At 49.0% G+C, this 23,119-nt stretch overlaps 1 protein-coding gene across 1 annotated transcript in view; it reads right to left on the bottom strand.

The window, feature by feature from the left end:
* Window positions 1-23,119, bottom strand: part of ZMAT4 (zinc finger matrin-type 4) — a 556,227-nt gene that overhangs the window by 302,701 nt on the left and 230,407 nt on the right. The window lies entirely within an intron of this gene.

The following is a 23,119-nucleotide window of genomic DNA, read 5'->3' as shown; positions in this document are numbered from 1 at the left end:
ATATGAGGATGTAAAGTCAACTGAGAGTCTAACAATTCCCCCCCAAGCTTTTCACCTCATCACAGTGCCATCAACAGAAACTGGAGGCATGCTAGGGGGAGATTTTTTTTCTACCTAAAGCAGTTTTGTTTTTGCTAAGTTTAAAACCAAGTCATTATTAACTAGCCACTGCTTTATTTCTAGCATTCATGATTGGAATAACAATTCCGGAAACAACTGGATATGTCACAAGGAAAATATATTTGCACATCGTCTGCATAGATAAAATACGTCAATCCTAATTCGCTATTCAGTGTTCCTAATTGGAAAAGATAAAGATGATAAAGTGCATGAGACAGTGTTGAACCTTGTGCACTCCTAAATGTATGGCATACCATGGTGAATATGACTCCTTGATTTGAATGTATTTTCTTCTGCCAGTCAAAAATGACTCAAACCATTTCAAAACCAACTAGATATTCCAATCATATTTAAACGGGAGACAAGAACACTGTAGCTAACAGTGTGAAAGGCAGTTGAAATGTCGAACTGCAGCAAAATGCTAGCTTTGCCCTGATCCATGTGACAAAGCAATGTGTCAGATGAAGACTGTAATAGCAGCTCTGTGTTCTGACCCCTGCGAAAACTGAACTGTTTTTTCAAGAATGTCATAATCACTCATATACTCATCTAGTTGTAACAGGACACTTTATTCTATAACCTTTGCTAAAGTGGGCAAGTTTGAGACAGGATGGTAATTGGTCAGATTACTAGTACGCTTATCTCTGCTCTGTACAACCAGTGCCGTAGTCACACGCAGGAGCAGTTGGCTAAAGCAGAGGGGAGTAGTGTTCATTTCACCAGCGACATATGGAACAACACAAATGCTATGTAGGCTTACCTTTCTCCCTGATGGCATGCTGGTAAGAGTTGGCTGAGGCAAGGACAGACAGCAGCTCTAGAGGGGATTGAGCCTCAGGGTACAGGTGGACTGTGCTGCACACCCAGATGATGGATAGCCCTCATGATTTGTGCAATATCCTATCAGCCATAAGAAAGATGGTGGAAGGTTGGCAGTTAGACTGGAGAGGCAGAAGTCTTCAGGCAGGCTTTTTTGTAACAGAAAATAGTGCAAATATGATAAGGGCAATGGAAGATGGGTGCTTTCAGAGGATCTTTTGCTTTGCATACTTCCCACAACTGGAAATGAGGGTTACCCTGGGGCTGGAGCCCAAGGACCACAGGATTCTAGTCCTGAAGGCCCTGATAGGTGCAGGAAAATAGCATAGCATATCCATCGAAGTGTGAAGGCAGGGCAGTAAGGCAGCTTCTCCATGAAAAACAGAAAGAATGCATGATGCGTCATAGGCATCTGATTTAAGATGTTGGCACCCACTAAAATTTCACCTATCTGCTGCTGCAGAAGTTAGTGGAGCATCAAACATCCCTTCATGATCTGTTTCTGAAAACAGAGACAGATGTGGACAGACGCCTGGGGAATCATGATTGGGGAGTGATGAGGCAGCTGATACAAATCCTGAAGCCCTTCAACGATATTATGCAGGATCTGAGTTCTAGAAGCACCAACCTGGGTAAAGTCATCCCTATAGTAAATATTCTGGAGGAAAAGTTAGAGGGCTTCTGTGAGCAAGAGGAAATAGAAGCAAAGCTGTTGAAGTTTCTGGGCTCCTTGCAGCAGCAAGTGCAATTGAGGCTGAAACATCTGACAGAAAATGATACTAACATGCTTGCCACACTTTATGATCCATAGGCGAAAGAAAGACTTACCCTCCAGTCTTGGCATCTCACGTACATGAAAGATATACTGGCAGCTAGGGTGCATGAACAGCTGCAGGAAAGAATAGCCACTCCAGAGAGTAGTGAAAGCACGAACAGCAGCCTGTCAGCTAGCACTTCCTCCCCTACATCATTACGCCAAAGCCATGTTGCCCCCACAGAACTACTGTTACATTTTGCCACTTGCAGGATGGCTCCACAAGCGGCTGCACTCACCTGCAGGTAGGTGGGCCTTGCGCAGCAGGATGCCATCGGTCTGCATTCATGGTAGGATACCACCACGACCGCCACCCCTGGAACTTCCCTTAGGCATGTGCATGCCCTAAGCCAATTCATTTAAGTGCCCATGGCAGGAAAAGTCTGCAGCATCCTTGGATGACATCATAGCTTCTTGCCCTATAAAAGAGCTCCTTCGACACTCCAGCATGGCCTCAGCAAAGGTTATCCAAGCCTTGTTTTCAGCTTCAGCACGCATCCTTCAGCCTTCATTCGAGTCTTCAGCTTCAGCCCTCATCCAAGTCTTCAGCTTTAGCTCTCCATCCAAGTCTTCAACCTCTGTCTCCTTCAAAGTCTTCAGCCTGTCTTCATCCAAGTCTTCGGCTACCAATTTCTGGACTTTCCTTTAGTCTGGCCCGTGCACAGATTTGTCTGCCTGCCATTGGCATAGACCTTAGGGTTTTACCCTCGAGGTTGCATCAATTGCACCATGGCAAGGGGTACTCACATTTACATCAATCACATCATGTTGCTGGATGGCCATCCCTGCATTGGCCATCCAGATGCAGAAACAAAAGACTGAATTGAATGGGCTCCTGAACAGGTTCTTGCAATATGTCCAGCAGCAACCTGATCAAGTAAATAGGTTCCTACAGACATTGGCTCAGCATCTGGCCTCCATCTCCATACCAGCTCTGTTGAACCCTGCACTGGTACCCATTGGGGCTGTGGAATCCAGGATACAGCTCCATCTACCTCTGAGGTATAGTGGTGATGCTAAGGGATGCAGAGGGTTCCTCAATGTCTGCAAGATGCATTTCAAGTTACAGCCAGCTGACTTTTTTTCTGATCATATCAAGATTACATACATCTTCTCCTTGTTGGATGGTCCCACTCTTGCTTGGGCTTCCCCCTTGTGGGAACAAGATGGCTTACTTCTTAGGGACTTGAAAAACTTCACACAAACATTTTGCAAGATCTTTGACCAACCCAGGAATGTCTTGTCCGCTACCACAGAACCTCTTTGTATTCATCAAGGCAATCGCTCACTGTTGCACAGGAGGTGAACCATTGGGCTGAGGTGGGGTTGATACTACCCGTAGGGGAGGCCCTATGGGTCCCCACTGTTGGTAGACAGAGCTGACAGACTGACGGAGGCCAGCTGGAGCTTCACCAATACAAGCCCTCATTCCCCGTAGGTTGAGCCCTTGGGTGCTGGGGCCAGCTGGAGTTAGGTGAACCTCCATCTGAGGTCTTCTGAGAGATAAGGAAGTCAGCCAGAGGCCAGCAACAGTGGAAATGGAGAGTCTGTACTGGATGAGGTGGAGTCCTGGAGACCCTGGTGCCAAAAGGAACAAGAGACAGCCAGGGGGTGCCCGGGTAAAAGCAGGCCGAAGTCTGAAAGGCCAAGTCCAGGGTTGAGACTGTAGAGGTGTTGTAGAACAGGCTGAAGTCAGGGCAGATGGCAAGCAAGGAGCAGTGGCAAGGCAAGGCAGAGGTCAGGACCAGGAGATGATCAGTAGCATGGTCGGGCAAAGCAGAGGTCAGGACTAGGAGATGATCAGTAGCATAGTCAGGCAAAGCAGAGGTCGGGTCCAGGAGAAGGTCAATGGCATGGTCAGGCAAAGCAGAGGTTGGGTCCAGGAGACTATCAATGGTGTGGTCAGGCAAAGCAAAGGTTGGGTCCAGGAGAAGATCAATGATGTGGTTGGGCAAAGCAAAGGTTGGGTCCAGGAGAAGATCAATGGTGTGGTTGGGCAAAGCAAAGGTTGGGTCCAGGAGAAGATCAATGGTGTGGTCGGGCAAAGCAGAGGTCGGGTCCAGGAGAAGATCAATGGTGTGGTCAGGCAAAGCAGAGATCAGGTCCAGGAGAAGATCAATGGCATGGTCTGGCAAAGCAGAGATTGGGTCCAGGAGAAGATCAATGGCATGGTCGGGCAAAGCAGAGATCGGGTCTAGGAGAAGATAAATGGCATGGTTGGGCAAAGCAGAGGTCGGGTCCAGGAGATCAGTCTGTAAATCTAGTAGAGTAAGATGAAGCACAGGAACCAGGAGAAGATGAAACCAGGATCAGGAACACGGAAAGAATAGGAACCAGGAACATGAGGAAATCTCCAGAGGTGGCAACGAAGTACACGGCCAGCATGGACACATGTTGCAAAGGCGACTAACAGGAGCTGGGCCCGACCTTATATACTGGAACCCAGTGACATCATTTGGGGCCGCAGTTGGATTCCCACCGCGGCTCCTTTCAAAGGAACAGAGATGCGCACGTGCCTAGGGAGGAGTGCTGTTGCGATTCCGGGCCGCCCCCGGAATCGCCACTCACCGGCTCGCGGGTTGGCGCGGATCCCGCGCTCCCCAGGGCCCCGGGGACGCCGCCGACCGCAGGCCCGGTGTTCCCCCAGCTCGCCCGGGCCTACAGCCGCTTCTGCTGCCGCTCCCCTGCCTCGCCGGAGCAGCCGGCGCCTCGCGGCGCTAAGCCCCGCCCCCTAGACGCACGCGCACGTCTCTTTTGATTATTTAAAGGGGCCAGCGCGGGAAAGCCTTGGGGACGCCCCTGATGATGTCAGACGCCTCCAGGGTACTTAAACCCTGCAGCCAGGCCTAATCGTCGCCTTGCAACGAGGTTCCCAGGCTTGCTCCTGTCTCCAGTTGCTGCGTTCCTGCTGTCTCGGCTTCCACTTGGTTCCTGACTCGGATTGGCATACGTTTCTTCTTGGCTTCTGACCCCGGACTGGTAATTGGATTTCTTCTGGCTTCTGACCTCGGACCGGCTTCCGTTGACCCCCTGGCTTCCGACCCCAGACCGGCTTACGTGGATTCTCTGGCTTCTGACCTCGGACTGGCTGACGGTGATCCATCGGTTCCTGACTCCGGATTGGCGAGCAAAGACCCTTCGACACTCAACCTTGGACTGCAGCGGACCAGGCCCCCGTGGGCCCTCCTAAGTCCCAGCGGCCGGGTTCCTACGGGCTCCTCCTGGGGGGACTCCGGCTTCCAGGGTGAATCTCCTAAGTCCCAGCGGCCGAACTCCTACGAGCTCCTCTCGGGGGAGGATCGGCTTCCAGGGCGAAGGTTCTCTCAGCACAGTGCCAGCGCCTTCATCTCCGCCTTCCTCGCCAGAGCTCTTGGTCGCATAGAGCTCCCAGGATTCCACCTTCGACCAGCCACTAGTCTGTCAGCTCCGCCTCCCGGTCGGGGTCGCTGCTACAAACATCTACAGCAGCTCCTCTTCCGGCTCCGATCGGCCCAAGGGTCCACGAATCCAACAGATTGCAAGGCCATGGACCCGGCGGACCTTGCTGGCCTAAAAGCCATTCCGGGTATTGCCCAGAAGCTGCAGCAACAGCAATCCTGCCTGGATACCTTGATGTCTGCCGTCCAACGCCTGACGGACCGGGTAGGAGGGACTTCTGCAGCTCACTCCGCAGCTTCCACGTCTCAGATCCACTCAAATTCCCCTGTTCCGGTACAGGTGCCAGCACCTCCTAGGTACTCTGGGAATCCGAAGACCTGTCGGGGATTCCTTAATCACTGTTACATTCGTTTTGACCTCCTGCCAGCACAGTTCACCACAGACCGAGCAAAGACGACATACATTATTTCTCTGCTGGATGGGAAACCTTTGACTTGGGCTTCCTCCCTGTGGGAGCGCCAAGATTCCCGTATAAATAACCTCGTGCAATTTGTCAAGGCTTTCCGCAGGATATTTGACGAACCATCCCGGGCCTCCACAGCTGCCTCAGAGATCCTTCAACTGAAGCAAGGAAATCGCCCCCTTGAAGAATTTGCAATGGAATTCCAAACCCTGGCCAGCGAACTGGGTTGGGGCGAGGACAGCTTGCATGGGATCTTCCTGGAGGGTCTGTCTTCTCGGCTCCAGGATGAACTGGCGGCCCGAGATCTTCCGGACGACTTGCAGGAACTTATTGAATTGGCCGGGCGCGTGGACCGGCGTATCCAGCGCCGGTTCCGAGAGCGAAGGCCCGCCCAGGGGCTCTCCACCCGTCGGACCACTCCGCCTCGAGCTCGGCCTTCACCACCTGCAGCCACAACTCCATCTACAGAGGAACCTATGCAGTTGGGCCGCGGCCCTCTATCTTCCGAGGAGCGCAGACGCCGCCGTACCTTAGGACTGTGTCTTTACTGCGGGGCCCAGGGGCATTTTCTGGCCTGTTGTACCGAACGGCCGGGAAACGCCCGAACCTAGAGCTCAGCGGGGAGTTGACTCTAGGCAACATTTCTCCCAGCTCCCCATGCACCGTTCCTGTACGACTTTGCCTTCCAGAGGGAGACTTCGACACCCTAGCCCTAATCGACTCTGGATCCGGGGGGAATTTCGTCCTCCAGGAGCTGGTACAGCAGCTACAGCTCGAGGTCCGTCCGCAGGAACCGCCTGTGCGGGTTTCTTCCATTCAAGGGAACCCCCTTCCTGGGTTAATATCCACTCGCACCAGTCCTCTGAAGCTCCAGGTTGGAGCCCTCCACCAGGAGGAAATCTCGTTTCTTATTCTCGAGAAATCCATCCACCCAGTCATCCTGGGTCTACCCTGGCTTAGGGAACACTCCCCGGTGATTGATTGGAGGTCCCTTCAGATCGTCTCCTGGAGTCCGGCGTGCCGCCGTCATTGCCTTCCCGCACGCCCACTACAACCCGTCTCACTCTGCACAGCCCCGTTAACGGTTCCTCCCCAGTACCATGCATTCCAGGATGTCTTCTCCAAAGAAAAGGCAGAGTTGCTCCCGGAGCATCGACCATTTGATTGCGCAATTAATTTACTTCCAGGAACTACACCGCCCCGTGGGAGAGTTTACCCTTTGTCTCTGCCAGAGACCCAAGCCATGTCAGCCTATATAAAGGAGAACTTGGATCGGGGTTTCATCAGGCCATCGAAATCCCCGGCCGGAGCCGGGTTTTTCTTCGTGGGAAAGAAGGATGGGTCTCTTCGCCCCTGTATAGATTATCGGGGCTTGAACCAGATCACTCGCAGGGATCGTTATCCGTTGCCCCTGATTCCGGAGCTGCTGGACCGCCTCCAAGGCGCTCGCGTCTTCACTAAATTGGACCTCCGAGGCGCCTATAACCTCGTCCGCATACGCCCTGGGGACGAGTGGAAGACCGCTTTTAATACCAGGGACGGCCATTATGAATACCTGGTCATGCCTTTTGGCCTCTGCAACGCCCCCGCGGTATTCCAAAACCTGATGAACGAGGTGCTCCGTGACTTCTTATACACTTCCGTCATCGTATATTTAGACGATGTACTGATATATTCTCAGGACCTCGAGGCACATCGGCAACATGTGCGCCAAGTTCTACTGAAACTAAGGGAGAATCGTTTATACGCCAAACTAGAAAAGTGCCAATTCGAACAGGAGTCTCTGCCATTCTTGGGGTATATTGTCTCCTCCACTGGCTTCCGTATGGACCCCGACAAAGTGAGCGCCATCAGGACCTGGCCACAGCCGTCGGGGGTGAAAGCACTCCAACGATTCTTAGGATTCGCTAATTTCTACCGACAGTTCATCCCGCATTACTCCAGTCTGGTAGCCCCCCCTGACGGCCCTTACACGAAAGGGCGCGGATGCGCGAAACTGGTCCCCCGCTGCTACACAGGCCTTCCAGGATCTCAAGGACGCCTTCTTACAGGACACCTGTCTCCGTCATCCAGATCCTCAGCGTCAGTTTATCGTGGAGGTGGATGCCTCTGACGTCGCGGTAGGGGCGGTGCTGCTCCAAACCTCCCCGGCAGGCAAAACCTGGCCTTGCTCATACTTCTCCCGTAAGTTCTCACCGGCAGAGAGGAACTACGGGACTGGGGACAAAGAATTACTGGCCATAAAGTTGGCCTTTGAGGAGTGGCGCCAGTGGTTGGAGGGAGCTCAACATCCGGTTCTGGTGTACACCGACCACAAGAATTTACAGTATTTGTCACATGCACAGAGGCTCAACCCTCGGCAGGCCCGGTGGTCTCTCTTTTTTAGTCGGTTCGACTTCTCGCTTCGCTACCGACCCGCAGCCAAGAATGTTCGGGCGGATGCTCTCTCCCGCACTACCGAGGTTGAAGATGGGGAGGAAACTCCTCAATACATTCTAGATCCAGCTAAAGTGCTACTGGCGGCCACGGAACTGGGTCCCGAAGGGAAGACGGTGGTTCCGGCTCGTTCCCGGAGAAGAGTCCTGGCATGGGCACACGACTCCCTGACGGCGGGCCACCCCGGAGTTACCCGAACCCTTGACTTGCTCACCGAGTTCTACTGGTGGCCAAGAGTGAGGGAGGATGTTCGGCTCTATGTCCAGTCCTGCCCCACATGCGCTCAACAAAAGCCACTTCCGGGCCGCCCCTGGGGCCTGCTCCAGCCACTCCCTATTCCCACGGAACCGTGGTCCCACTTATCCACAGATTTTGTGGTGGACTTGCCGCTCTCTGAGGGGAAAACCGTGATTTGGGTCACCGTTGATCGGTTTTCGAAGATGGCTCACTTCGTCCCGCTTCCCAAGCTACCTACGGCCCCTGAGTTGGCTGATCTATTTGTTCAACATATTTTCCGATTGCATGGCCTACCGTCGCATATCGCCTCAGATCGAGGCCCGCAATTCACAGCCAAGTACTGGAGGGCGTTATGCAGGAAATTCGGGGTACAACTGGATTTTACCACGGCATTCCACCCCCAGGGTAACGGACAGGTGGAACGAACTAACCGCTCCCTGAAGACATTTCTCAGAGCCTTTGTAGATGAGCTTCAAGACAACTGGGCCTCTCTCATCCCCTGGGCGGAATTCTCCTATAATCGCCACAAGCACTCCGCTACACTACAGCCTCCCTTCCAGCTAGTTTATGGGAGGGTGCCTAGACCTCCGTTGCCATTACCAGTGCAGGTTACCTCCCCGGCGGCACAACTAACAGCCAGTCAGCTCCAACGCCTCTGGCTTACTACTCAGGAAAAACTTCGCAGGACGGCCACCCGCTTTAAGGCTTATGCAGATAGGGCTCGACGGCCCGCTCCGGTCTTCCTACCCGGGACGAGGGTATGGCTAAGCACTAAACACATCCAATTGCGGACTCCGTCCATGAGACTAGCGCCGCGTTACATCGGACCTTTCCCGGTGGCCGAACGCATTGGGGCTGTATCCTACAGACTGCGCCTGCCATCCACGCTCAAGATCCATGACGTCTTCCATGTGTCCCTCCTCAAGCCACTGGTGCTCTCCCGATTCCGGCCATCTCCGCCAGAACCCTCCGAAGTTTCCTCAGATCCGGATACCACCTACACGGTACAAGAGGTGCTGGATGTCCGGTTTCATCGTCGTCGGTGGGAATACCTCCTGTCCTGGGAGGGTTATGGCCCTGAAGAGAACTCGTGGGAGCCCTCTACCCACATACTCGACAAAGCGCTCCTTCGTCAGTTTCATTCGGCCCATCCGGATAAGCCACGGCCTCCCGGGAGGGGGCGTAGGAGGGGGGGTACTGTTGCGATTCCGGGCCGCCCCCGGAATCGCCACTCACCGGCTCGCGGGTTGGCGCGGATCCCGCGCTCCCCAGGGCCCCGGGGACGCCGCCGACCGCAGGCCCGGCGTTCCCCCAGCTCGCCCGGGCCTACAGCCGCTTCTGCTGCCGCTCCCCTGCCTCGCCGGAGCAGCCGGCGCCTCGCGGCGCTAAGCCCCGCCCCCTAGACGCACGCGCACGTCTCTTTTGATTATTTAAAGGGGCCAGCGCGGGAAAGCCTTGGGGACGCCCCTGATGATGTCAGACGCCTCCAGGGTACTTAAACCCTGCAGCCAGGCCTAATCGTCGCCTTGCAACGAGGTTCCCAGGCTTTCTCCTGTCTCCAGTTGCTGCGTTCCTGCTGTCTCGGCTTCCACTTGGTTCCTGACTCGGATTGGCATACGTTTCTTCTTGGCTTCTGACCCCGGACTGGTAATTGGATTTCTTCTGGCTTCTGACCTCGGACCGGCTTCCGTTGACCCCCTGGCTTCCGACCCCAGACCGGCTTACGTGGATTCTCTGGCTTCTGACCTCGGACTGGCTGACGGTGATCCATCGGTTCCTGACTCCGGATTGGCGAGCAAAGACCCTTCAACACTCAACCTTGGACTGCAGCGGACCAGGCCCCCGTGGGCCCTCCTAAGTCCCAGCGGCCGGGTTCCTACGGGCTCCTCCTGGGGGGACTCCGGCTTCCAGGGTGAATCTCCTAAGTCCCAGCGGCCGAACTCCTACGAGCTCCTCTCGGGGGAGGATCGGCTTCCAGGGCGAAGGTTCTCTCAGCACAGTGCCAGCGCCTTCATCTCCGCCTTCCTCGCCAGAGCTCTTGGTCGCATAGAGCTCCCAGGATTCCACCTTCGACCAGCCACTAGTCTGTCAGCTCCGCCTCCCGGTCGGGGTCGCTGCTACAAACATCTACAGCAGCTCCTCTTCCGGCTCCGATCGGCCCAAGGGTCCACGAATCCAACAAGTGCGGCACGGAACAGCAGCGTCTCTCCACGGACCATGCGGGGAGGCCCGCTGCAGTGCACAGGCGTCTGCCGTGGAGACAGGATGTTACGAGCTGGCTCCCATGAATTCTCTTCTGGGCCGTACCCCTCCCAGGAAAGGAGGTATTCCCACCGACAGCCCCTACGGCGAACATCGAGGACTTTGTGGACCTTGTAAGTGGTGTCGGACTCCATTACCAGCTGAGAAGGTACAGGAACCTTACGAGAAGGCCAAGAGAGAATTACTGGCTTCAGAAGTGACACGTGGAATGTGTTGTGAATTCCCATAGTTGGTGGCAGCCGGAGCTGATAGGTAACAAGACCATGATGAATAACTGGAAATGGTCTGATATATCTTGGTGCGAACCTTTGAGAAGGTATCTTAAGATAGATGTATCATGCACTTAACCAGACGTTTTGACCAGGAAAAAACTCAGGAGCAGAGCGTCGATGAGTATCCATGGACTTCTTGGCCTGGATTGTGGCTTGGCACAGGTGAAGATTAGTCTGATTCCAGAGAGTCTTGAGGGAATTCGCAGTAGCTTGTGCAGCTGGAGAAGGTATAGACAGCGGTATAGGTAGTGGAGGCCGGAGCTGCTTACCATAGACAATGGAGAATTGCAATGTTCCTGTGGCAGCGGCAATATGGGAGTTGTGGGAGAACTCCGCCCAAGGAAGAAGTTCTGACCAGTTGTCCTGCCGATCATTTATGTAGGCGCTGAGAAAGGCCTTTAGGGAATGATTCATACGTTCAGCTTGACCGTTGGCCTGCGGATGGTGAGGCTGATGTTGATGCCAAATTTGAAACATATGGCATGCCAATAGCGGGTGACAAACTGGGGGCCTTTGTCTGAAACTATATCCTTGGGTAAGCCGTGCAAATGAAATATATGAAGGAGGAACAGGTGTGTCAATTCTGAAGCAGAAGGTAAGCCCGACAATGTAACAAAATGGGCCATTTTTGAAAACCTGTCGATGGTAACCCATATGACTGTTTGACCTTTGGATGTTGGCAAATCCTCAATGAAATCCATGGAAAGATATGTCCACGGCTCTTCTGGAGCAGGAAATAGTTGAAGCAGGCCCCAAGGTCGACCGACCAGGGGCTTTTGTTGAGCACAGGTATTGCAGGAATCAACATACGCTCTGGCATCAGAGACCACAGTGGGACACCAGAAGAATCGCTGGAGTAAAGCAAGAGTTTGTGCCCATCCTGGGTGGCCAGCAAATTTGGAATCATGTGCCCATCTGAGAACTCTTTCACGGAGGCGACGAGGCACAACAGTTTTCTCATCAGGGACTGGGAGAGTTGCAGGCAAGGAGATACAGGCAGGGTCAATGATGTGGTTTGGTTCTTCAGGAACATCTTTGGGTTCAAAGGAACGAGATAAGGCATCCGCTCAGAGATTCTTCTCTGCAGGGCGATACCGGAGTTCAAACTTGAACCTGGAAAAGAACAGGGCCCATCGGGCTTGACGGGTGTTGAGACGCTGGGCAAGATTCTTATGACGGGTGAGAATCGTAAATTTGTGCTGGGCACCATTCCTCCAAGGCCAGCTTAATTGCGAGTAATTCTTGGTCTCTGATACCGTCGCCCGTATGACATAGTGAGGGCAATGGTAGCGCCGGCGCTATTTTGAAGATTGGCAATACGGCCTGCGTGCAGGAGGTCGCTCCCGGACCCCCGCTGGACTTTTGTCAAGTCTTGTGGGGGTCAGGAGGCCCCCCCAAGCTGGCCAAAAGTCCCTGGGGGTCCAGCGGGGGTCCGGGAGCGATCTCCTCCACGCGTGACGTCGGGAGCCAGGAACCAAAATGGCGCCGGCGCTACCTTTGCCCTGTCACATGATAAGGGCAAAGGGCCACCGGCACCATTTCTCAACGCAGCCGTGGCCAGAGAGCAGGAGATCGTGCTGGGACCCCCCCCCACTGGACCCCAGATAATTTAAACATTTTGGGGGGGGGGGTTCGGGAGGGTGGGGGATTTGTTTTAAAGGGTCGGGGTGGGTTTTAGGGTTGTTTTGGTGTGCCGGTTTTCCCGCCCTCCTCCTCCCCCGATTTATGATTTTTTGACGATAAATCGGTGGAATTGTTATTGTATCGCGGCTCTAACGATTTTTGACGATTTAAAATATATCTGACGATTGTTTTAAATCGTCAAAAAACGATTCACATCCCTAGTTGTTTTCCAGATGTCTTCAGGGCGAATGCATACCAAGTTGTAGGCTCTGCATAGGTCTAGTTTATTAAAGATGGAAGCCCCTTGAAGGTGGTCGAACAGTTCAGAGATCAAAGGCAGAGGATACTTGTCTTTACGCATGATGGCATTTAAGCTGCAGTAATTGATACATGGCCTTAAGGATCCGTCTTTCTTCTTTGTGATGAAGAAAAATTCTGCTCCGGCGGGAGAAGTTGATGGTCGAATGAACCTTTTATGTGTAAACACCACAAGTGCAGAAAAGTTTCTTGAAGGTCTATGCTTTAAAAAAGAAATCACTGCACAGACTTTCCCTCTCCTGACCTAACCCTGCCCCCATTTTCCCTGCATATTTTTACCTGCACTGAGAGAAGGTGTCCGGGGGGGGGGGGGGGGGGGGCGGCAATTTTCAAAAGGCATTTTTATGTGGGTAAACACATTTACCCATGTAAAAACCTTTGACATTGCCCTTCCTTTTGCTAGCTCTGAAGCTCTGATGAGTTTTAGTCATAGTTGGTGGCAATAAACAACAACAAAAAACCATTCATAGTGAATTCCTAACCTTCCTATGATTAATCACATTTTGTAATGAAGTCTGGTTTGTTTTTGTTTTTTTCTTACATGCAAGCATTTTAGAGTTATCACTAGGATCCTGCTATACTGGTTTCTCCTCTGCTTTTGTCTGTCACTATGATGTAAGGCCGACATAAGAGTACATTAAAAGTAATGTTTCTTGTTAAATACTGACAACAGCAAGGAAACAAGTTGAACTGTAAAGTAATGGCATCAGTAAAGTTAGCAGAGAATATGCCGAGAGGCTCACAAAAACCATGACTTTATGACAATATCCTTGCTATTATTGATAGTGACTCACTACTTAATCCAAAACACACTTTAATTTTAAGGAATAGAGAAGTGCATTATTTTTTCCCGAATTGATATAGCTCGGGGGAACTGAAAAACTCCCGATAGTGTGCACTAACCCAAAAATCGGGTTCCTGGAAAAAAAAAACCTTGAACTGCGGGGAAAAATGAAATTTCCCGCTGGGGGCCCTGAAACAAAGCCCGAGTCAACAGAAAAAAACAATGCACATCTCTATTAAGGAAGGTTACTTAACAAAGTTCATTATATAGCTGTACCAGTTGTAGTTCCTTAATAACTGACATAAAAAATGATTTTTATTATGCTTATTGCAGCAAATGTGGGTTATTTATCTCTTTCTCCTTTACCCCTCTGTACCTCTTCAAAATAGACAAGGTTATCTTAATGAATGCAGTTCCAGGTGGTGGAGACCAAGAATGTTGTGTGATAGATACAAAGAATGCTCTGTTCTGGTTAACCCTTTGATAATGGGAATGGAAAGGTCTAATTTGTAAAATGGATTAAGTATGAATAAAAAGACTGCATATTCCTTCAGAATCCGAAGGAATAAATGGAAGGATATTGTGGATCAGTAATTTTGTGAACCTATTCCTTCATTTATTCATTGTATGAGTTGTTCATGCCAGTTAATATAATAGAGCAGTGGTTCTCAACCTTTTTTCTGTCGGGACACACCTGACAGATGGTTCTCACATGCATGACACACTGACCCATGATCGTCATGGGGCTAGATGTAAAAGTACAGTTTGCATCCACGGGAACCCCTCTGACCCACAATAATGGATGTAAAGCAGAATTATGACATTCCCCATACAACTCACCCTACAAAAAAGATATTCTGGTTCTGGTGTCATCTCAGTAACTGCAACTCAAACTCCTTCTACTTCCAGGCTCAATAGTCCTACTTATGAAAAGACAGCAGTTTACCACCAATGCATGTCCTCTTGAGAAAACACAACAAATAAGACTGATACAAACGCTTACATGCTAGAAAAATATCTCATCTGTAACAGACACAGAACCGACCTAACATACTCCCAGGATCTGTAGTAATGCACATAAATTAATCCGCACACAGTTACACCTGTATTATGGAATACACTCAAACAGGAGCAACCCTATCTATGAAAAGGCAACACTACAAATATTAAATCAGGCCCTAAAAACCAATACACCTCTTATTAGGAAAACAGAACTAGCAAGAAGCTATAGATCCCCACACATAAATAATTGTAAAACTATACTAATAAGCAGAATAAATGTTTCAAAATAGCTATGAACAGAATAACATCCAATAATTAAAAACTCATAAAAACTATTAAACATTCTCCAAACACCAATAAAATATTTCAAAAAAGCAGACATCACATAATATTAAATAATTAAAATGGCAGTCAATCAAGAAAAATAAACTTAAAAGCCACCTTTACTTACCCCCTTCCAGCAGCTCTCCTACTCCCCTTCCATGCAGGCCGTGGCACACACCAGAAGCAGCAGTAGAAGCTAAGCTCTATACTCATGGTCCTCGTGCCCATGTCTCTCTCACACACACCATACCAGTCATGCCCCCATGACCAGTTTCTGTCTCTCACACACCAATCATCTCCCAGTCTTTGACACACATACATATACCATTCACCTTCCTGAACAGTTTCTCTCATGCCATACACACACACACAGGCTTCCACTCCCATGTTCTACTTCCATATATGGGCTTCTCTCTCTCATAATCACTTTCTCTGTCTTACACACACACACACACACACACACACACTCACCAGTCTCTCACTCCCATGCTTGTTCTCTCCACATGCACAGGCTTCTCATTCCCATAATCACTTTCTTTCTCTCTCACACACACACACACACAAACACACACCAGTCACCTGACCTCTCTCATGCATATACACACACACACACACACAGGCTTCCATGTTCTCTTTCAGATATATAGGCTTCTCACTCCCATGCTGTGTCTCACACACACCCAGGTTTCTCACTCCCATGCTCACTCTTCACATGCACAGGCTTCTCATTCCCATAATCACTTTCTCTGTTACACACAACCAGTCTCTCTCTCATTTCCATGCTTGCTCTCCACGTGCACAGGCTTCTCATTCCCTGAATCACATTCTCTCTCTCACATTCACACACACCGTACCCATACCAACCAGTCTCTCTCTTTCATGCATGCACACACACACAGGCTTCCCACTCCCATGCTCTCTCTCTCACATAATCAGGCTTCTCACTCCCATGCTTTCTTTCACACCCCCCCCCCCACACACACACACACAACACCAGGCTTTTTATGCCCATGCTTTCTCACATACCCAGATTTCTGGGTATGTGAGAAAGCTGTGCCGCTGCTATTTTTCCATGCGGCACGGCTCTTTCTCCTTCCCGCACACTGCATATCACTTCCTATTCTGGGTCACGGGGGGGGGGGGGGGGCACGGGAAGAAGAAAAGGCCAGCCGCAGGTGGCACTGCTTCTTCTACCACCGCTGCTGTTCCCACTGGGCTTGAAGTACTGATAGCCTGGTGGCAATGGAAACAGGGAAGGAAGAGCAGTGGGAGAGACCGGGAGCACGTGACACACCTGCTGGTGCTTGGCGACACACCAGTGTGTCGCAATACACCGGTTGAGAAGCACTGTAATAGAGGATGGTTCTCAAAGGGATTTATCCCATGGAAATTAAAGAGCAGCAGGGTAGTCCCAGTTTTTGGGTACCTTCAGAATTTGGTGCCCTAGGAACTTGCCTCTGTTACTCATGCCTAAATCTGGCATTGGTCACACCTTGAGGATTTTATGGCTCCGGGCATTGCTCCAAGTCAGTCTTTGTACCTATCACACAACATTCTTGGTCTCCATCACCTGGAACTGCATTCATTAAGATAACCTTCCTCTTCCTCTCTGGCTGTTCAAGTGGTTCTTTCCAAATCCCCTTCCCTTATGGTACTTGCCAACTCTTGATTGTGCCCTGGCCATCAAATGCTTTTCACAGGCCTTACCCAGTCAGTAATCTTTAAAGGTTTCATGCTCTCTTGTACATTTTCTTCAAACTCAGGTCCCTTACAGTTCTTATGATTAATGATCTTTCCCAGTATTTAGTCTTCGATGCATTGCACCACAGCAAATGGTAAGGGCTGCAGAAGTGTAGCACCCAGAACCAGGAACTGCACTTCTGCTTCTGAGGTAATGGAGGCAGTATTTGAAAAAACTGATTCAAAAGAACAATTGTGTCTTGGATTCCCTGAATTACAGTATATTAGACAGCTAGAGGCTAAAGAGCATATGGTGCCTCAAGGCAGTAGCATCTTAGTTTCCACTGAAGACCAACTTCAAGCCTGAGCAGCCAACTCCTTCACCTAATAATGCAATATGGAAACAACAGGGATTTCCTTTGGTTTCTCCCTGCCTAGGGCTTTCTACTAATTTGGTTGGTGCACTTTACCACTCATTTGGAGCCCTGAAGTATTCCTTCTATTCTGGGTGGCTGCTTTGTTTCTCTCATGATGCTTTGAGGTCTTCATGCCACTCTTTCACTTGCTTTCACCCTCTAGCACTACCTTGGGGAGGGATTCTGTCTCTTTTGGTGCTTTGTTCCCCTTTCATGGTGCCTTGAGTTCTTCATGCCATGCTTGGTACCACTTTGCCCCTCTCATACAGACTTGGAGTGGGGTTCATGCCACTGTTTTTTATATCCTTTGCCCTACTTTTGAAGCCTTGGGATGATCTGGCCAGTCTTGTTGCTGTTTTACTCCTTTGATGGTGCCTTGGAGAATTCCTTAAAATACTGGTACTGTTTTACCACATTATGGGTCCTTGGATCCTTCATGCCACTTTTTATGCCACGTTGACATAGTCTTGATGTGTTAGCATGTCTTCACCCTTCTGATGATGTTTATCCACCAGTTTTATTAGAAATGATTAGAAAATCCTAATTTGTCAGCCAAAAATAGACTACATTGCTTCTCCCTTTAATTATAATGGTAAGAAAATGAATAAATAAAACAATTTTTTTTCATTTGAAACTTATGAAACAAATTCAGGTGCCCTACAAAATAAAATTAAACTTTTTTTGCTGCACATTCCTACAAATTGTCTTTCTTGAAGTGCTTAGTTGCAAACAAATGACATTGTTACCTTGCATTATATAAGCTTCAAGAGATAAAATAAGTAATGCTAAGAATGTCAGAACTTCCAGAACATTTCAGAGTAGCACACAACTGGAACTAATCTCTTTCTCCACTGGTGATTTTGTTTTCCATTTAAAAACACAACAAAATATCCAGAAAAAGCACAAAAATGCAAGGAAGATAAGTACAAAGTACACACTTAAAATTAATGCCGCAGTGCAATTCCCATAGTTATAACATGGTCAATATTCAAAAACTAAAAGGTTATCCATCTAAATGGCTAATGAGATGTGAATCGGAACCGGTATCAGTTCGGATTCCGGTTCCGATTCACATCGTTAAATTTTTATCTTGCAGTCTGGGTTGTTTTTTTAAATCGGCTGCGCCCGAGCCGATAACCAAAAAATAAAGCCGACTCTTTAAAATGAGTTTGTTAGTATCCCCCCACCCTCCGGACCCCCCCAAAAATGTTTAAATACCTGGTGGTCCAGCAGGGGTCCCGGGAGCATTCTCCCGCACTTGGGCCGTCGGCTGCCAGTAAACAGAATGGCGCCGATGGCCCTTTGCCCTTAGCATGTGACAGGGTATCCGTGCCATTGGCCGGTCCCTGTCACATGGTAGGAGCAATGGACGGCGGGCACCATCTTAAAAATGGCGCGGGCCATCCAGTGCACCTTCCATGTGACAGGGGTCGACCAATGGCACCGATAGCCCCTGTCACATGGTAAGAGCAAAGGGCCATCGGCGCCATTTTGATTAGTGGCAGCCGACAACCCGAGCGCAGGAGAATGCTCCCGGGACCCCTACTGGACCACCAGGTATTTAAAACTTTTTTTGGGGGGGATACTAACAAACTCATTTTAAAGGGTCAGGTTGTGTTTTTAGGTTGTTTCCTTTCTTCCCGCCCCCCCCCCCCCAATAATGATAAGAAAACCCACTAAATTAATCGTGGGGTTTCCTATCGCTATCGGGGACCCCCCGATATCTGACGATATTAACAATTCACATCCCTAATGGCTAACCTGAATTATTAAAAGCTGTATCCAGCAAAATTCTAGCTGCACAATGAGTTATGCAGCTAGAATTTAGCTGTATAAATCAGGGGCTTTATGGGGGTGAACAGGAGGCATTTCGGGGAGATTCGGAGTTAGCCATGTAGCGTGAACAAATGTAGGCTGCGCGCATAACTTTTAAAATCTATCTCAATTTGTATTAAGCCATAAACTAATGTAAAAACTACAACATGAGAGGTGTAAAGTTTATGCAATAATCCTTCACAGCTAATGCAAGGCCCAATGTGGATTGCTTTCTCTACAAATTTGCTATTAATGTTCAAACTTTTTCTCTCATTGGTCTCAGTTTGGGGCTGACTGCATAACTGCTTTTGTTTGGATCTTTAAATTTGTCTCCATGATTTTAAAGAAGGATTCGTAGCATTAGCATTCTTTTTTTATTGGATTATCTTCTGGCTGAGTCTTTTGAAGTACTGCGATTTGTTGCAGCATTGTAACCTTATACTACATATATTTTGTTCCTTGATATCTCACTGCCATTTTTTAAAAAATATTTATATAGAAAGCTATTTTTCTCCTGCTAAGTTTGTATTTGATTCTAATATTGGTTTCTCAGCATTCTCTTGTTGATTTTCTAGTAGGAAGAAATAAACCAATTTCTTACTTTGCAATAATTTGAGTGGACTAATAGTTTATTTTTTCTTACATCTAGAGGTTTATATTTATAGATTTTCTAGTAGGAGCATCAAAGTAATTATAACTTGGAACCTGATGCAGGAGAAACACAGGAGAAACACCAAATCGTGGCCCATGTCATGGTGATGTTTCCAACTTCTACTAATAAGTAGTTTTAAAATTCATATTTCTTATGGGACTCATAGTAAGTATATATTTTTTTTAAGATACTTGTACAAAGATTATATAAAGGTAAGTTTTTTGTTAAGATACCTTTTAATGACAAACATATTTTTTTCCATTGAAACACTAGAGCATATGATAATTTATACCAGAAGTGATTTTCAAAGGATACCTATATATATATTTATGTATTTTTTCCATTAAAGGCCTCTCAGAGTATTCAGCTCTATCAGATTCCCTCATATAGTACCCAGTAGAGGTCTAAGGTCAGCTGTGAGTGTTAGAACAAGACCTTAGTAAATTACAATAGCAACAACATGTTATTAAAATATTTTTTTTATTATACTTTCAAAATCTATACGTTAATGTTGTATCAAAAAGACCTACAGATCAAAAACTGATCACGTGCTTTGGTTTGATTTACTTATTTCAAATCCATCTGGGAGCAAATTTCACAACAGCCCGCTCACTTGTAAAGGGTCTGGGTAATTTGCAGCCGTGGATTTTGTACAAATCTTCAAAGGAAAAATATACACATACTTTCACTTTGAAAATTGCCGCAGGGACAAAGTATCCATGGACCTTCACACCAGGAACACCTCTCTCAATGCAGCTGAAAGTAGAGCCATGCCATGGCAATTTAGCACCTATGGCCATATGAAGTTATACCCTCTTTATCCCTCCTGGCCATCACCACCACCACCAACGTCCCCTCTCTCTTCCCCCCCTAGCCATCGCGATCAACATTCCCCCCGTCCCCCCACCCACCATCATCAACCTTCTTCTTCTGTTTCCCCCAACCACCACCATTGAAATCCCCATGTCTTCCCTCCAGCCACTACCACCGACTTCCCTATCTCTCTCCTCCTCCCCCAGCCATCATCATCTACATCCCTTTCTCTGTTCTTCTCTCTCCTGGCTGAGTTAATTTAAGAGACGCACATTCCCAAAGCAGTCTTATTCTAATTACTAAAGTAAAAATAAAATACTTTTTTCTACCTTTATTGTCTGGTCAGTTTATTTTTCTAATCCCATTGGCCCCAGTCCCTTTTTTTTCTGCTTTCCTCTTGTTATTTTCCTCTAACTCCTTTTCCAGGGTTTCTGTTTCTTCTTTCTCTTTGCCTTCTTCACTTCCTCCCCTACATCTTTCTCTGACATTGATCTTTCACTTTTCATCTCATTTTGCACCATTTCTCCCTGCTCTCCCTCTTTATCTTCTATGAGAAGAGCAGGGAGAAACCTCTCTCATCAGGTTGCTTATTCCACCAATCTCCCCTCTCTTTACCCCCACCATGAACCCCTTTCTCTCTCACCCTTCTAGCATCTTTCCTTTCTCTCCTCCCTATCTTTCCAGCATATTTCCCCTCTCTTCCCTTCTCTCTTCTCTTCCCAGCATATCCTCCTTTTCTCTCTCCACAGCATTTACACCTCTCAGAATCTCTCTTCTCCTTTCAGCTTCTCCCTTGCCTGCCTCTGCCCTATCACATATCCCCCTCTTCCCTCTCTTGCTCTCTCTCCCCTCTCCCCTCCCCCCCCACTTCCCAGAATCTCGCCACTCTCTCCCTCCCACTTTCTAGCATATCCCCGCACTCTTATCAGTATCTCTATCCTCACTCACCTCCTTTCCTAGCATCTCTCTCTTTTCTTTCTCCCTCACTTCCCAACATTTTCACCTTTCCCATTATTTATCTCTCTCCTTCATTCCCTCTGCCTTCCTAGCATTTCCCTCCTCCACAGACCTCCACATTCCTCTACCCAAGATCCCTTTCAGGCCTGGATGCTCCTCCATCACCTGGCTGATCCAGCAATTCCTCTGTGTGTGTGTGTGGGGGGGGGGGGGGGGCTGCCTAGATTGGCCTTGTGACCTTCTGCTTTCTTGTGGCCCAAAATGCCCCCGCTCCCTCTCCCCTGCTGGCAGATCTCTAGAGGTTGATATTCAAAAGCCATTTAAATGAATAACTGAAAAGTTAACTATCTAAATGGGTAACCTGCTATATTTAAAGCCATATGTGGTTAAATTCTAGCCCCATAATGATTTATGCGGCTAGAATTTAACCACATAATGACTAATGTGGATAGAATTTAAACGCATAAGTTGAGGGTGGGTGGGAAGCATTTCAAGGAAGGCCAGAGTTAGCACATAAGTTATGCAGCTAACTCCAATATTCGGAGTTAGCCGCTTAACCAATATGGTAAACTCTGGTCGCACTGTAGGTGTTATAGTTAGTGAGGTTTGGGTGGACCCTTGGAGTCTGTGGCAGCTGACCATGCCCATGGGGGGAAGTCCCGTGAGGGGCCATAGGTCAGGCTCAGCTCTGGACACACAAACACAGATCGTTCTTTATTTAGACAGCTTGAGAAACCATCAGAGGTGGCAGAGGTGAGTAGATGATGTAGCCCGGCTGGGCTAGTATTCCCCAGGGCACTGGAACAGCGGTTTCTCCGGTAGCAGTGCTGTAGTGGAGAGAATTGAGAAAGTGAGTACAATAGAACATTCACAGAGTCCCAAATATGGAGAAGCTCCAAGATAGGGAGAGTTGGCCCTCGAGGAGCGAGTACCAGATCCCTGGAGGTAGAGAGACTCGTTGGCAAAGTACTCACACAGAGGTTCCACGTAAGAGATGGCACTGGCTCTGGAATGGAGGCAGGCCCTCGAGGAGCGAGTTCCTGGCTCCAGGGAGACAGCTCTGAGGAGTAGATGATAGTAGTACTCACTGATGGTGTCTGTAGCGAATTATTCCAAGTAGAAGAGGAGATAGATGCAGGCAGCGGGTCAGGGAACATGGGCCCTCGAGGAGCGAGTACCGGTTACTTGACAGTGACCTGAAAGAAACAAAGAGGCCCCTGAGGAGCGGGTACCCCGTTAGCAGAAAGAGTCCAATGGAAGTTGGAAGGCAGAGTAGCTGAGTATGGAGAGCGAATCCCATCCGTAAGATCACCCTTGCTAACTCAATGGCTAGCAATAAACAGTAGGCTTAAATATCCGGGCAGCATGATGTCATCACAGGGGGACGCCCCTGAGGAACACGCCAATGAAGAAATAAGAATGAGAGCCACACGGCGCGTGCACCCTAAGGTACCTGGTGAGCACGGCAGGAGGCAGTGCCCAAGCCGGTCCAGGGACACCAGAGAAGACAGCAGACAGATGCCGTGGCAGCCAGGCGTCCATCAAGAGCAGGAGGAGTCGCAGAAAAGGAAAGGTAGGTGGAGTGAAGCCATCGGGCAGCGATGGTCACAACAGTAGGCTGTCCTAAAGTTGGCCGGGTATACCTATCTGACTATTGAGTAGTAGAGATGTGCATTCATCTAGGACGAATTAGACAATTTCAACGAAATTGATTAATTCATCCTGTTTTGGCAACCCCGAAAAACGAAGCACATTTTCCCAAACTTTCGGGAAAATTCATTTTTCGTGGTTAGTGCGCTAAGTCCCCATTAACGGGGAGTTAATGCGCGCTAACCCGAAATTCGGGGCGGCCAAAAAAAAAAGGCACGAACCGCAAGAAACTGAAATTTCCCACGGCAGGCCAATAACGAAGCACACCTCTATTCAGTAGCGCA

Source organism: Rhinatrema bivittatum, chromosome 5, assembly GCF_901001135.1.
Source record: "Rhinatrema bivittatum chromosome 5, aRhiBiv1.1, whole genome shotgun sequence".
Classification (NCBI taxonomy): Eukaryota; Metazoa; Chordata; class Amphibia; order Gymnophiona; family Rhinatrematidae; genus Rhinatrema; species Rhinatrema bivittatum.
Note: the sequence above shows the minus strand (reverse complement) of the source record. Positions and strands in the feature narration are given on the sequence as shown.